Genomic DNA, 17,596 nt, shown 5'->3' on the forward strand with positions numbered 1-17,596 from the left:
AACCTGGATCTACTGCTATTCTTAGGTTGAATGCTGCAGAGACATACTCATCTTGATCTTCATTTTGTGTTCTCTGAAAAACCAGGTATAGCTTAACAAGTTATCCGGGGTCATAGGTCTCTTAACAGTGCCTGCTTCATTCCCTCAACAGGTCTTGTAGGAAAGTGGGTGGTTTAGGATACAGACAGGTTGGAAATGTGTGTAAAACTGTAGTGCTACGTGAATGTGTGTGTGTGTGCGTGCGCGCAAGGTTCAGCAAAAATCTCTTTGTTTCCATGGTACCCATATTTTTTTTCTTCATTTATGGCTTGTGGCATTGATAAGGTCAGTCACTCAATGCTACTATATCACTACGTTTTGGAAGATGGTTTTATATCTTTTGAGATTTCTTCTGTTGTGTGTAAGTAAACAGTTGTGACATTTACTGCTTGTTTAGCCCTAAACCCTTATACCAATGAGATTTAAACTCCAGATTCAGTGCCATCGACAGAGCTAAAAGGTTTTTTGAGTGTAAAAATACATCTTGTTTGCTTTTGTTGGTTCCTAATTAAATAGAATAAAATCTGTCACGGATGGAATAAAGGTGAAGCGAAGATTCAAGTGCAGGAAATTAAGGATCTTTAATTAAGTAGTAAAATAAAACAAAAATACAAACAAAACTACCCTGAGGGGGAAAACAAGACAGGCATCTCAAAACTTGACTTTGGAAGGAAAACCAGTAACACGAGGATACATAGTGACGAACCAGCGCAGGATTGCAAACACAGGGAGACTAAATAGGGAAGCAAACAAAAGAGGGTAACAAGGAAAGCAGGTGGGGCAAATTAATCAGTAATCAGGTAACAAGATGGGAGGGGCTATACAATCCATAGGAGAGCACATGACACAAGGAAACACATAACAAGCCATGTGCTCACAACAGACAGGACTATAATACAGGGAGGAGGGAGGAGGGAGGAGGGAGGAGGGAGGAGGGAGGAGGGAGGAGGGAGGAGGGAGGGTCGAGCTAGCCTCCTTTTTGTTTGACAATACTTCGAACGTCAACAAGAAGTGACGTCACCCAACATCGCTTAGAGCACCTTTAAAGCTAGAAAATAAATAAATAGAAGAGTTTCCAATTACACAGTGGATATAGATTGAGACATGTTGGAATGAATAGGAGTAAACTGCTGTAGACTCAAATTATTTTGATAAGTCCTCATGTCTGCATGTAAGCAAGCAAATCATTTGTTTTTGTTTTTTTGTATTACCTGTCAATATTTAATATTTTTATTGAGCACAGAGTACAAACATAGCCTAATTATTTTTTGTGTTAATATGCTGAAATAAATTTGAGATCTTAAATCTATATTAAGGCAGATGAATCATGTGTGAAAGTGATTTGAGAAGGAAAAGGTCGGCTGTGTGCTGTGAAACACTAATTTTTGTTTTAAATATATGGCCAATCATGACTGTGAGGCATCTACAGTATATCATTACATTTGACTGTTTATTTAAGAGAAGTCATCTGTAAGACAGGCAGAATATCACTGCTGTCTTGAGCATGCATTGAACTGTGAGCTCTAAACAAGCTTCCTGCGATTTGGCTTTTGTGTCCTGTCACCTGCAAGTGTTTGTGTTTCCATATTAAGCATCATATAGACATTTTTGGAACTATGTGTGTGGAAATATTCTCCAGAATTGGTGACAGTGTAAGTGAAGTGTTGTCAGGCTTCAGTGACCAAGCTTCACTTGACGTATGTCAGAATCTCATAACATGCCACTGAAACAGCTTCTGCACTTGCAGAAATTGTCCTGAATGGATAATAATTCATCAAATCCATGTTGGGTTTGCAGGGTAAGCAGACTAGGAGTAAAGGGGTTATGTTTTATGCACAATAAAGGGCTCAAACTATTTTTTTTTGGGGGGGGTTGGTGCAAATTCTGCATTCTAACTGGTGTTTATTATTGTAATGTAATGTATTGGTTTGGTGTCGTAGAACAATAGGAATTTATTTCAAAATTGACTTTAATCATGCAGAAAAAAAAAAAAACAGAGCAGGAAAACATGAACTAAAGGAAACAGAACAGAATATCAAAATAATGCACCTGTGTATCCACACTCATTACTCCTCAGGAAACGTCCTCACTTTTTGTTCCTCGCCTCCTCATGGTGCAATTAGAGAATTGAGATACCCTTCAATATAGCTGAGTTTGATCAGTTTCCGGGTCACGGGCTGGAGGACAGAGAAGCATGGAAACAAGGAAGCATCGATTCGAGTATTGATAAGCACCCAGTATAAATGCAAAAAAAGAAAAAGAAAACCACCTAGTTCAGCTAGTATCGGACATTTTCAAACAACCAGAGCAGATTTATGAGAAAATTATTCTATGTGTATGCAGTATGCACACATATTTGAAAAACAGCAGGCCTCTAATTGGTCTCTATTTTATTCTTTGTTCCTTGATGTTGAAAACTTTTAGTCTGTGGGACAACATTGCTTATTTTCTCAGATCCAGTTGCCACATTGGTAACTATATTTCTGCCATCATTATCATTTGTTTTCAAATTTGTGTGATGATTACTTTGTTGTGTTCCCTACAATTAAAAGCCAAAATGGCATTTGATATATCATCTGTTGTACCTGATGCAGTGAGCTGTATGTCCAGATGATACAACTGGGTACTCAGTACAGTACTGATGCCTGCCAAGCACTGCTTGTATTGTTTATTACAGAAAGAGAGTTTTGACAGATCATTGCAACAAATAGCCTAAGTATTGGCTTGTTTGAAAATCTGTTTAATCCCAATGCTTAATTCATCCGTTATTAATGTGTCATTTGAAATTGTAAAATTCTTTGCTCAGAGCTGAGCGTCACAAGGAAACCAAAAAACAAAGATGAAATAAAATCATCAAACACGCCTTCACACTATGTATGTGAACACAGTGTGATAAGTGCTTTGATGTTTTCACCTGAGGTGTATTCACTGCCCCCGTATTGTTGTTCTGAAGCATATACTTCTTGTTCTGGCCAATATCGATATCAACAGACACTGACTCTGAACAAATGAGAAGTTACTGCAAGTTTGTTGAGGTTTGTCCTTTTTAACAGGATCGCTCTGACAAAAAAAGTGCCATCATTTACTTTACCTCATGTTGTTCCAAACACGTATTTGTCTGGATTCTGTAACTTTGGTCGGTCTTATTCTTAGTTTGGTGACAAGATCTTGACTCCCATGTGTTGTATTGTCTTGTCCATGTGTCCATATTAACAATACAAAAGAAATACAAAGTCACTTATACATCATGGGCAGCACACAAGAAAAAAAAATCGAATCATTGGACTGATGGTTGCCAGCAGGGGAAGTCTTGAGTCAACAGCAACACTCAAATAAGAATCCTCCCCGCTAATCAACGGCATAAACCGCACGTCTGAAAGAACGCATTCATGAACAAAAATGATATCAGGCCATGACACACGAATACAAAGAAACTACATACCTAGGGTGCGAGGAATCCCAGTCACAACAGACCAGAGTGAAATCAACGCACACAATGTAAAAAGAGCACACATTATTTCGATATAATCGTACGCGAGAAGGATTAACACCACAAACAATGCTATTGTTCCTACCTGTGAATGGGCTGCAGACACGTCGACCATGGAAAACCGTACAAATGCTCTCCCACAAACTGTAGGGACCAAACAAAATATCTCTCCTGCATGTGGAACCGGAGAAATTAGAATTCTTCACAAGGCTGGTCTATATCCTCTGCCTCTAGCCGTGATAGGCTCACTCAATAGACCCTAACCAACCAATATTAGCCCGAGACTAAACACCCATACTGCCACAAGTCTAAAGGCACATATACAGTATATATATATATATTTTTTTTTTAAAGTGACATCACCATCTACTGGCCTGGCATGCAGAATACAGCATTTTGAACTATTTTCGTGGATAAATTTTAGAACATCGTTATCGTGTAAACATAATGTCCACACTAGAGGCTTAGTAACTTCAAGCTAGTTGGAAACTAGACTAATAAAATAATTCGTATTATTTTGTTTGTAAATAACATTCAGAAATGGTTTGAAATTTAGAATCAATAAATGAATACTGATACAAAAAAAAAAACATAAGAAATTTTTATGAATGATTTTATTTGACATGCACAACACAAACTTTTGAATGATAGTGTACAGTAGGTCATTATCCGGCTAATCAACATTTGCTGTAAGACTATGCTATCGTTGTGTTTTGAGTGTGTTCATGTCTGTCTCTAGGATGCTTTTCTTGTTTTGTTAATTAGTTCTGTCCCCTATCAGTTTGTCACAATGGTGTCTGATGTGATTAGAGTTTGACTTCAGGTGTCTCTAGTTAACTAGTCTCATTAGTTCCTCTGTTTGATGGGAATTTAAACCCTGTGTTTAGTCCTGTCTAGTTGTCTGTTATTGTCGAGTTTTCCTGGTTGTTCTCTTACCATTTTCATAGTTAAGTGTGTTTCATTTCTAGTTTCTAGTTGTTAATAAACCTTTTACTACTGCACCTAGATCCTGCCATCTTTATTACCTGCAACCGACAGTGACAGCTATCTTATAAAGCCTCAAAGATGGTATGCATAGATTAAAAGGCAGGATGTTTCTATTTAATGAAAACAGTGCATTTTATAAATGATGTTTAACCCATGTCAATAGCCTTTTATCTGAATCTTATGTATTATTAAATTCACAGCAGTGTTAGAGGGCATGCCTCTCTTTTCTTATCTGCTTGCCATGCTGTTGATTTTGCTCCCTGTGTCTGCGGGCAGGAACAGAGTGGGTCCGCGCTGTATATATCGTGCTCCATCTCCATATAGCAGCCCTGTGATCTGAGTATTATTGCCTGCAAGGAGGGGATATTACATCCGTGCTGCCTGGGTGGGAGATCAGGGAATGCCATCAGTGAAACGGCAGGGACTCTCTCTCCTTTCTCTCTGTCTTTCACAGACACAGACCAGTCAGAGTTATTAGATTTGCAGGCATGTACATCTACAGCAGGGAATAAAGCAGTGTACAATGTCAAACTCTGGCACAGCTTGAGTGAGTGACAGAGACTAAATAACAAGTATCACACTTTTGCGGGGGAGGATATTCAAACTTTGAAGAACTGTTTCAGGGTTTTATTGTGGTCATGGGGTCTCAAGCTCGAAAAAAGACACACACACACACACACACACACACACACACAGGAAAAAAAACACCATACATGAAGGAAAAGCCACAATAATTGAATGTTTTTTATTTTTACTTTTAACTTCCAATACAGAATCTTCTCAAATCTTTTAAAGGTGCATTACACTGTAAAAAAAAACTGTAAATTTACAGGAAACAGTCTGTATTTTTTAAAAGAATTTTGTCGTTTTGTCATTATACAGTGAATACCTGTTATTTTACAGATATTTGTTGTAATTTAAAGGTCCACTATTAAATTTACAGGTAATTGCTTTTATTTTGGTTTTACATTAATTTTACGTTTTTAAAAGGAAATTCTCTGTAATTTTATAGGGTTATGTGTAATTTTACATAAAAAATTAAGTAATATTTTACAGATTATTTCTGTGGAATTAGAAAACAAAGAAAATAAGGTATAACTGCAGAAATCAGCAGTCACTAAACATGTTTTCCTTAAAGATTATTAAGCATGTGGGGGTTAAAGTGAGTTTTAAGATTTGTACACACATTAGGCAAGCCTATTTAATTATTTATAGTCTTTTAATTTTGTCTTGCAAATAGATGTTCATTTTGATCATCATTTGTAGGCTATTTGCCCGAAAATTTCATTTAGGCCTATATTTTATGTCTTTTATGAATCGTTTTTCCAAATCTGCATGGCTTTGTGTGCGTTTGTATGTATGTGTGTGTGTGTGTGTGTGTGTGTGTGTGTGTGTGCCCGCGCGCGCGCGCAGATTCAAATTATCCGCCATTACGTTTCGTTGCTGCTAGTCCCGCCCACAACAGTTAGCTACAGATCTGTCTCTGTCGTCGATCTGTGTCAAGGGCAAGCGGGAGATTTGAAGTTTCAGTCTACGCTCGTGAAGTAGTCGTGGATTGTGATCACAGTGGTTCAAAGCTATAATCGTATTCGACAGAAGCAACCAGCCGTGAGCAGGAGCGCTGAACACATATTAGTTGTTTGTAGTCTGTCAGTCAGTCCAGAAATAATGCGCCCTTTTTCAGTGAGCCTGGTTCGTCGTCACAGCGGACCTCATCCCGACCGATCAACGGCTGAGGTAAGAGTCTCATACTACATGTGTGTACGATATTTTATATTACATTTGTGTTAAGTGGTTAGACAGTTTCCATGCTAACGTTAGCATTCTTAAATGATGTTCAGTTATAACTGGGTCAGGGCAAAACACTGAAAATGCAGCATGCGTTTTTAATTATCGATCTGTGTTAAGAAAGATCAGTTGAACCCAACCCACATCTCTACTTATTAACTTAAAGACCTAAAACAATCTTTAGTAGACTTGTTATTCATATTAAAGTCCATAATTGTGTATAAAATCTTCGTTATGATAGTCAGTAACATTAAATCAATAAATGGCGGGATATTTTGAAACACTGTCTGGAAGCTGAAAACTTTTCTCTTAAAAAAATACTTTATTTTATTATAATAAAATTGTAGTAAACACGTTTTTAGCTGATTTTTTACCATTGTAATAGCCACAGTTTTACTAAAAATAGGCCTACCGTGTTTCTTTTGTTTATTTCGTAATAGTTAACATGACTAACTTTATTAAGACCGTTAAGAAATCAAAATACTGTAACTTAAGGTACTTGTTGATGATACAGGAAAGCCTAGAACAGGAATACTAGAATATGAATACAACATGATGAACCCCTAGGACCTAGGTGTGCAGCTAGGTCACAGTAAATCATATTCATTTAACTTTACTTTCTATAAATGTAACTTAGCTAAAATCACATGGCAGCTCAAAATATTACTGTTAGCCTTTCCAGCTCAGCTTCAAGATCATAGTCATTTGAGTTTTTGCATTGTCCCAATGGAACATATTCTGACATGTGTAAATCTAATACTGAGTTTTAAAATAACTTGTGTGTGTGTGTGTGTGTGTGTGTGTGTGTGTGTGTGTGTGTGTGTGTGTGTGATTTCAGGTCACGTGGAAAGCAGATGATCATGGCAAACAAGGTATGGGAAGAATTCATTAAAACATAAAAATCATAACGGTTCTGATTCCATATGTTCATAACAGTCTTCTGATTCCATATGATTGCACTAAAAGTATGCACAAGGTTTGGATTTGCTACAGCAAGATTACGATTGTGTTAGATTCCACCCATCTTTCTTTCTTTTTTTATTTTTTTAACTACCCACTAAGCAAAATTATGTCCGAAAGACTTCTTTTCAATGTCTTTGTTACAAAAATCAGACGTTGAAATGCCGTCCACTGAGGAGCCAGAATGAAAGTTATGACGTCTTTTTTTGACGTGTTCTGCACGTCCGATATAGACGTTCATCGAACCTTCGTACAAGGTTAAAACTAGTTCAGATGTGGCCATTGTGGACATATTTCAACATCATTTATGGTCTCATTTAGACATAATTACTTTGACTATTGCTGTCAGATGATCTTAGTGAGAATTAACAGAGGTTTAGATGTTGATATTAGTTTAATTTGAAGTGTCACCATTGTGGCGATCCGTGTTTGCTTTAGTTGGGCTCTTGGTCCCCGTTCCTTTTATTTGAGCTTTTCTTTGGCTGCTGTAACAGTGTGTTTGTGTAACACAATTGTTGTGGCAGGGAAAGCCTAGAAAAAGTATGAGGTGTTATCAGTTCAATGTTGATGATGACATAATTATCACAAAATGAGCCTTTAATATTGTGTTTAAAGTTTTGTGTTTATATTTGCCGTTAATAACCACCAACCTTGTGGAACTGCATTATTGGTGAAGGTGTATTTATTTGAAGGTGTGTAAAAAGCATGTGCACATTATGTTTTGAGCAAGAGTATCATACAGTCACACACAGACATCAAGATTTTGGATATGAATCACAACAACGGTGACAACCAAAAAAAGCTTGGGAATTAAGGATGAGTTTTGTACTATGAAAGCTACCCATCATGCATTGCAGCATGAAGCTTTTTTTTTAATTGTCACCATTGTTGGAAATCATATGCACAATCTTGATGTCTGTGTGTGACTGTATGATACTCTTGCTCAAAACATCATGTGCACATGCTTTTTACACACCTTCAAATAAATACACCTTCACCAATAATGCAGTTCCACAAGGTTGTTGGTTATTAATGGCAAATATAAACACAAAACTTTAAACACAATATTAAAGGCCCATTTTTGTGATAATTATGTCATCATCAACATTGAACTGATAACACCTCAAACTTTTTCTAGGCTTTCTCTGCCACAACAATTGTGTTACACAAACACACTGTTACAGCAGCCAAAGAAAAGTTAAAGTAAAAGGAACGGGGACCAAGAGCCCAACTAAAGCAAACACGGATCGCCACAATGGTGACACTTCAAATTAAACGAATATCAACATCTAAACCTCTGTTCATTCTCACTAAGATCATCTGACAGCAATAGTCAAAGTAATTATGTCTAAATGAGACCATAAATGATGTTGAAATATGTCCACAATGGCCACATTTTAACTAGTTTTAACCTTGTACGAAGGTTCGATGAACGTCTATATCGGACGTGCAGAACACGTCAAAAAAAGACTTCATAACTTTCATTCTGGCTCCTCAGTGGACGGCATTTCAACCTTTGATTTTTGTAACAAAGACATTGAAAAGACGTCTTTCGGACATCATTTTGCTTAGTGGGGCTCTGTCATTTAGAAACATGACTTTTCCTATCACTACTATCTTAATGACACATATCTTTTAATCCAGCTAGATGATCTGACGGTTGCTGCTCGCATCTCAGCCTACCTGATGGAAAATTCTTGCTGGATGAATGACCTTCACCTTTAAATCAGCCTTGCCAAGACAGAACTGCTTATGGTTCAGCTTTCAGCCAAAACATACTTGCTGTGATCCTGCTGATTTGCCTTATCATTAGGAGGATCAGGCCCTTCCTATCGGAGCTACACAACTCTCTTGTTCTATCCAGACTGGGCTATTGTAATGCCCTCCTGGCAGCTCTTCCAGTGTCAGTCAAACCTCTGCAACTGATCCAGATGCTGCAGCAAGAGTTGTCTTTAAAGGTAGCCCTATGCCTAAACTCACTACTTCAGATCTGTGTGTCTCCAGAAGCATGTGCTCTGCAAGTGAACGGCGCCTTGTGGTGCCATCATCCCAAAGAGACACAAAACCACTTCCACTGACATTTACCTGGACTGTTTCCTGGTGGTGGAATGACCGGCGCAACGCAACACATTTTCAAGAAACTGCTAAAGATCCATCTTTTTCATAAACACTTCACCCAATAATACTTAATCTTTGTTACAAAAAAAAAAAAAAAACACCTTTCTATGTGTACTGTACTAGACTAACTGGGACTTGTCACTGCACTTGTTGCTTTTTATTATCTTTAATTATTATCTTAATTGGTTAGTCACTTTGGATAAAATGTAATTGTAAATGTTAAAATAAGTTATACTGTAAAGGTATACGGTAATTGCTTTTTATTGTGGATATTTTTACATGTTCTAAATTATATACTAAGCTTCTATTTCCTATCAATCACTTATCTTGATGTTTAGTGTTTGTTCAATTACTAATACTTTAAATATGCAGGTAATTTGTACTCATACATTTAGTTAATTTAAAAGAAATTGACTGTACATTTGCTATTATTAAGAACGTAATTAGAGATGTTGTGAAATTGGATCTGTACAAATAAAAAATAAAACTGTAAATTTACAAACATTTGTATTTGAATTTATGTACTTGTGTGCATTTTTTATACATAATTTCATTGTTATTTTACACATAAAAACTATATTAAAAGAAAATTACTGTAGATAGACAGCATTATTATATAAAATAATTTTATAAAACCTTAAATTTACAGTATTTAATTGTTTTAAAGGTGTATATGACTTTTTAAAACATTAAAAATCCCAGTAATTACATAAGATTTAATGTAATATTAAAGATATAATCTGTTATTTAATTATGGAAAATTACTGTATTTTAACGTGATTGTTTTTTGCCGTTATTTTACGGTAATTTTCTGGCGCCCCAGCTGCCGGAATAATACCGTTTTTTTACAGGTTTTTTTTTTACAGTGTATATGAGAATGATAGCTAGTGGTTGAAATGGGTACTGCAGTCCAAATTCAAAATATATTGTAGAAAGTTGTTTTCCCCACCCTCCTGCTTAGACTCGACACTCACGCGGGTTGCCAGATTGGGAACACGCAACAGGAACGAGCGCAATTAAAAATGGAAGGCGAGAAGATTTAAACACTCTAAGTTGATGAGTTAATTTATGGATTTATGAGTTGATATCGCATTTTAATATGCTCATGTTCATAGAGATTTTTAGGCTTTTTAGGACAGGTAGAATCTGCGATCTCTGACCCAGTTTGTTTGCTGGCTTCCATGGCTGCGATATGCTGTGTTTTCCGCCAACTGGCAACCTGTGGTGGTGAAATACTGTTGGGTAAATTGGCAACGTGCGGTATCGCACAGACCAAAACAAAAATAGACATTCTGACACGGAAGGCACATTTCAAAGTAAAATAACTGGCTGTAGCATTGTTTTTCAAAGAAACAGGTATGTGAACTCAGCATGTTTCCTAAATATCTGCAAACATATTATGGTATTTTTATGCTTTGGTACAGTCAAAAACTTACATACTGCAACTTTTACATATTAGCAGTCATTTAAAACCTAATAGAATCGGATGCAATCAAACTAGGCTGATGTTACATTCATAATACACAATTCATAATGTAATAAATGTAACAGTGAACAAAAATGTTCCGAAATGTGTATTAAAATTAGCATATCAGTCAATACACAACACATTCTGAAACACTAGACAAATTCTTTAATTGTGAATAAACACACAAGCAACTCATGCAAGTTGTTTTGGAAAATACATATTTTAAAAACCTTCAAATCCCAAGAATGGAAATAACATCAACAACATAGTTTAAATTGTGTGCACTGAACCCTCATTTCGGATTAAATAATTTTAATATGCTGATTTGCATTTCTTATTATCAATGTTGAAAAGTAAAACCAATGTTGAAAAATAACCAATGTTATTTCCATTCAGTTGTGCTGCTTTTATTGATTCTTTGATGAAAAAAAAAACCTGTCCATTAGGATGAAGATGGTTGAATTGCACTTGCACATACTTAATTTGGCCATGTTGAGTATTTTGGCCGTTAGGTTATTACTAATGCTGTATTGAGCTTTAAAATTATTCCTGTTTTTCCTTTCTACAAAAGCAGTCTACACACAATGTCACAGGACATGTTGTGCAAAGTGTCTTCGCATGGCAAATTCAAATATGTGAAAGTGCGATACTGGAGAACACCATCTTTTAGATTGTATTGTATAACTCAATTCAAGCATTGGTTCCAAGGCAGTGTGCATTGCTGTGTGAAATACAACAAATGAATGTGTTGACTGGGTTGAAGACTTATCCCTCCTCTTTGACAGAGATAACTACGCTTCCAAAAATGTGTAACTTGTTATTTCCTCTTGTGACTTCAATGCCCGAGCAGCCCTTTTAGTTGCAGATATTGGGGTTAGAAAGCAGAAGAGGATTTTTACCCATTCACCACTGCTTTTGATGGTGACAGTCTTCTCAGCATGATCAACATATTTTTGATTGCTTCAGGAGTGTCACAATCAATGCATGTGGGCTGTGGAATTTCATATGTTTTTCTTTCTCCAATGAAAGTAGATGACTAGCATAATCACACCATTCCTCTTAGGGTAGAACATGCATTTTAACATTATCTAAATAAATTGCTTGCTTAGAAGTAATTTTAATAAATATGTAAATGCATTACTGTTAATCTAGGGAGCTCTGGCGTTCCTTGGGCAAGAAGGATATCACTCAAAATTTGTCAGGCCTTTTTTTTGCGAGCTAGCATTAAAATAAATTACAATATTGGCTCCCTGCATATGCCAGCTCCATTAGCGGCAAGTTGAAGCGGGAGAGGGGTATGAGCAATGAAACCTTCTTGGAAAGGTGTTTAATGTTTTTCACTGCTAATGGTCTGCTGGTCATAATAGGTGGGGCTAATTATCAGACCATTATCACCTTACCTGAATATCAACACAAATTAATTTCCTTACGTAGGAGAGCCAGGAGTAAGACTCAAAATAATACCAATGTACTGCTATTACAGTGTCACTGGGTTTTAGTTAAATTGAGATTCTATGACACTGAACACAAGCAAAAATAATCCCTTGTTGCTAATGGGAAAGAGGTGATTGCTAAAAGTAATGCATGACGAATGTTAGGAATAAAAACGCAGTAGTAATTTATTTTTTGTTTGTATGAAAATACATTTATTAACACATATTACATGTTAGCATATTTTCCCTGCTGTCTAATATTGCATCGGGCCAGCAGTGACAGGGTAGCCTGGGTGCCAGCCCGAACCCCGCCCACAACATTTTTTGGTCGGGAAGTTCGGTCTGGACTCGGTCCATTGAGGAGCAATTATGCTCGGCTCCTAGAAGGCCGAGCCAATCAAATTGCCAGGGCGGGCTTTAATCGATGATGGACAGATGGTCTGCGGTTACGTCACCAAAGAGCGCTTGATTTGAATTAGTTTACAACAAAGACGACTGCAGCTGGAGAATTGAGATTTTACGAGTTCACATTTACAAATAAGTCAGATAGAATAAATGCGTAGGCTATATGAGATGTCATGAGTTCACACAAATAAGTAAGATAGAATAAATGCGTATATGACGTGCTGTCCGAGGAGAGGGCTGTGGGCTCGGTAGCCATACTCCCCCCATACTCGTATTCCTGGTTGTGAGAGAACAAGACAAGAGTGAGGATTCGGGGTGGTGGAGGGACCGAGGGATGCTGAAAAACTGTCAAGGAGTGTTAGGTAAGTTGACAGAGTGAATATGCTTCCTCGGTAACGTTAGACATGGTATTGTTTGATGACAAGTTGATATTGGATTGACTATTTGTACGTGCTCCTCCCGAACTTTGTTTATGAAACATCATGTGTAGATTCCGCCATCGCGTCTGTTATAGAAGATATCGACAGCGCATTCATTTTAAAAGAGGAACAGAGAGCCGCGCCCGCGACATTTTGTTGGTTGAAAATATGAATTAAGAACATGCGTCATTTACTCCGTTGCTCTGATTGGTTGTAGGTCTATCCAATTGAGTGCAGAGGTTTTTTTTTTCCTAGTTCGGTTGAGACACGCCCCATAATCAAATCTCTATGGAGCGGTATCAGACTCACATTCTGACTAGAATATGAGTATGACGAAGTCAGGCTAGTGACAGGGAGCAATGTCACTAAGTGTACGTTTACATGACAACGATATGCTTAAAACGGAGAAGTTTTTCCTTTGAGTTTTCCGTGTACAGACGACACCATTGTCAAAACAATCCCCATTCACACTGATCCGCGAAAAACGACTAAAAACGCGGCATTCTGCTGCCAGGTCATTAGATGGCGATAAAACACTATAGACTGAACAAGTAAAACGCATGTGCATGATGTCATCGTCTTCAGAGATTCATGTTTTTGTTGTTTACATGGAGACTGTTTAAAAAAAAAACTTGCACTTTAAAACCTGTTTTCAAAACTTTGCATTTTCAGGCACCCAAAACGCCATTGTCGTGTAAAGAACGGCCAAAACGTATTAAAACTTTTACGTTTCTAGTTGAAAACGGTGTCGTGTAAACAGCCCTCAAAAGCAGTTTTAAATATCCTGTAGCTTTTTAGTAGCAAAGTAATTTTTTATTTATTTATTATTTCATTTTTTTTTACAAAATTTCAGCAATAAAGACTTGTGTGTACAGTATTCTGTCAGCTATTTCAAGTAATAACAAGTGCGAATCAGGAATAAACTCTTGATTTTTTGTATTTTTTTATCTGGTCTGTATCATTGGATACAGCAGGTTTTAAATGGTTCAAACTGCACAGAGACTGCGCAAATCACACCTTTTGGAAGGTTTTAATAAAAGGGCATTCAAACAAATTACATCCCTTGTGAAAAATAAAAACACTTTAGCATACTTTATATAGGCCTACTTAAGTGCAAACTAATTAAATGAAAATGTATTTTAGTTTAAATTTGTATTAAATGCAATTAGCTGAATTTGAGAGTGCTTTTTGTACTTAAGTATGTTAAGAAACATTGTCATTAAAGTGTACTCTCTTTAAGTACACTTAAGTGGTTATAAGTCGTTAATATTATAATATCTGCATGTAGTTAATAAAATTAAGCACACTTCCTTTTCACAGGGGATGCTATATTTCACATAAATTTTAAAGCAGCTTCATTTTAGAAAGCTACTTTTTCCATGTAACTTGTAGTGAACTAGCACTTTATTACACTTTTATTACAACTTTGCAAGTACATGTCAACTAACTATCATATAATTTGCCAGTACATGTCAATTAACTCTCATTAGATTAAGGTTCAGATTAGTAGAAAAGGTTGACATTAACTTGTAAAGTTACTTGTAGTCAGTAGAATGTGTTTTGTGGGACCATAACAATAAAGTGTTAAATATATTAAACAGACATTAAACAGCGTTTACTAACACTCTAATGACTGCTGATGTGAAGTTACAAAGTTAATTACAGTTAGTAGAATGTCTAAAATGAACATTGAAATAAAGTGTTACCAGAGTGACTTTCATCTTAGCCTATCTCATTCTATGTCTAGTCCCAGACTAAAATGCATGTTTGAGCTGAAAGCAACTTGCACTGACACATCTTAAAATGTCAGTGCCATTGTTTTGTCTCAAGATGCACACCAGATGTGAGTTTTTTTTTCTAAGGCACGTTTATAAAATTAACTTAAATGCCCTAACTAAACTAAGGCCTAATCCTGGCTTAATCTAAGCCCTGTCTGTGAAATTGGGCCTTAATCTATTTTTTTATTTACACAAATTGCTGGCTATAGTGGTTTTCCTTCAAATTGTAATTGAAGCAATAACATTTTGTCCATTACTCACAAGATTACAAGTGGTAAATAAGGGCAAGACCAGTCATTTGGACCAAATATTTAAGAGTGGATAAATGAGGAAATGAGGAAAATGCAGACCTCAAAGTCCTGTCCGACTAAACCAAATCCCACTGACAAAACATCTAAATTACAAGCAGGATGGCACCAATCCAATCTTTTACACGTTATTTATTTTCCTTTTATCGAAAGCTTTTGTATAATGCATAGACTCCCTCAGGAGTTGGACCAATTCAATATGAAGACAAAAGCTTGTATTGTGCCCTGCAAGACCAATAAGGGTTTTCACCTTTAGACAAGAATATGTATCAACTCTCTTGTGCTGTTTATCAATCCAATTAAAGTAATGATCATGAGAATGGGAGAGCCAAATCTCCACAGACCAGACTGTTTTCAATCACACACAAGCAAGCCTGTCATATTTGTTTTTTTGAAGCCCTACCATTGAAAAATTGTGACATTTTTTTTTATTGTCTCTAGTAGGTCAGTGAATTCTACTTTGGACAGTTCAGGATTAGTTGCTTCTGAATCTGATACAAACCGCCACTGCAGTGGGGGCAAATCACACATGGATTGCTTTAGTATTTCTGACAATTATTTTATAATCTCTCTCCTCCTATTCATCACGTCGTAGCAGGAAATTGCCTTTTTTTTTCTTTGGCCAGTGTGGGCTGGATAAGGGAGAACGATTTTTTTTTTTCGTCCTTCAACATTTATCTTTAGAAACTTCAGTCATCTAAATGTTTATGAGCTGATCTTTCCCAAGACTTGTCATGTCCAAGAAACTCATCTTTCCTTGCCACACAATTCAGGATTTTTCTGATCATCTATATCTATTTATATATAAAAAAAAAAACATGTACCGCATTAGATTAAACTGGGAAGGGTCATAGCACTTGCATATTGTTGTCCTACTGTTATTTTAACTGCTTCTATTGTTCTCATTTGTAACTTGCTTTGGATAAAAGTGTCTGCTAAATGAATAAATGTAAATGTAAATCATGAGACATATGTACATTGATTTAAAATGTTCTTATATTGGTATATATTTGATGTATATATTTATATTTTCTTATATTTTTTTTATTTCACAGTCAGCTAGCAATTATACCACAATAATCACAAGGTTAACTGGTACACAACATTATTGGCTGGCTGGCTGTACATTATCCCACTTAGTGCAATGTTACTTAATAAATGGACATGACATATTTAAGTTGAAATTATTATATGAGAAGAAAAAGACTGCAAAGGGTTCGAGACTATACAGCAACTGTATGTAGGAAATCATTTGCTGTAAGGAAGATGTAGGCTGAGTGGAATCCATAAGCGGGTCTTTATTAAAGGATCTGAGCATAAAATCCAAACAGTAGTCACAACTCGTAGTCAGGTCACAGGCCTTGGTCGAAGCACAGGTAAAACAATCCAATAGCAGACAAATACAAAAAACAGCAATCCAAAAGCAAAGTCAAAAGGCAAAACAATGGTCATAACAGTAGTCATCAAAAGAGAATGGTAGAACGTTTAGTAAGGCAGAGAACTGGCAATACTTCGCAATAAGGCAGTGATAGCACATGGCTTAAATACAGGGTGACAGGAAATGACAAGACAGGAAATGATGTGGCAGGAACAGGAAGTAACAGAGTTCAATATTCAGGTGATGGCTCCCTCTGATGGACTGGTGCCTGATAAAACATTACATTTGCCTTGGAAAACGGTCAGTTGTACAGTTTATGGCTCATTATACAAAATATTCTTTTTTTTATACAGAACAGATTATATCATTATGCCACAACGCGACAAGTGACTGTCTTTATGAGTGAGTCATCGAATCATTCGTTCAACTGATTCGTTCAAAAACACTGATTCATTCAACAAAACAGTTGACTGGATGAATTCAAAATAGTGTCTTAATATCTTACTCTTAATTTTAATTTGACCCTTAAATTTATGACATAAATGGTAGTATGGAAATATGTTATTTTCATTAATCTTTAATGATTAATCTTCCATTAATCTGATTCATTCATCAACAACACTGATTCATTCAGGAAAGAAACGAGTGAATGTCTGAGAAAATCATTGAATCATTCACTCAACTGAACTGGGGTGCATTTCCCAAAAGCATCATTAGCCAACTATGGTCGCAAGTTCCATTGAACTCTATTTATAACGACGGAACTTGCGACCATAGTTAGCTTTGGGAAACGCTCCCCAGATTGGTTAAAAAACAGAGATTCATTCAGCGACACCCACTGTGTGTCGATCAGAGATGACTGATTTGGATTCGTTTGGAGCTGGTGGATTTCAGCGGTGGATCAAAAAACAGACAAAGTGTCAAGATTATGTCCTCATTCTAAGCTACTCGGTATTGACTTTGATAACAAATGAAGGTGGTCTGAATATCATCAACATCACTCTTGCTCGTGTGATTTGTCTGTT

The sequence above is a fragment of the Scardinius erythrophthalmus genome (genome assembly GCF_964197995.2).
Source record: "Scardinius erythrophthalmus genome assembly, chromosome: 5".
Taxonomy (NCBI): domain Eukaryota; kingdom Metazoa; phylum Chordata; class Actinopteri; order Cypriniformes; family Leuciscidae; genus Scardinius; species Scardinius erythrophthalmus.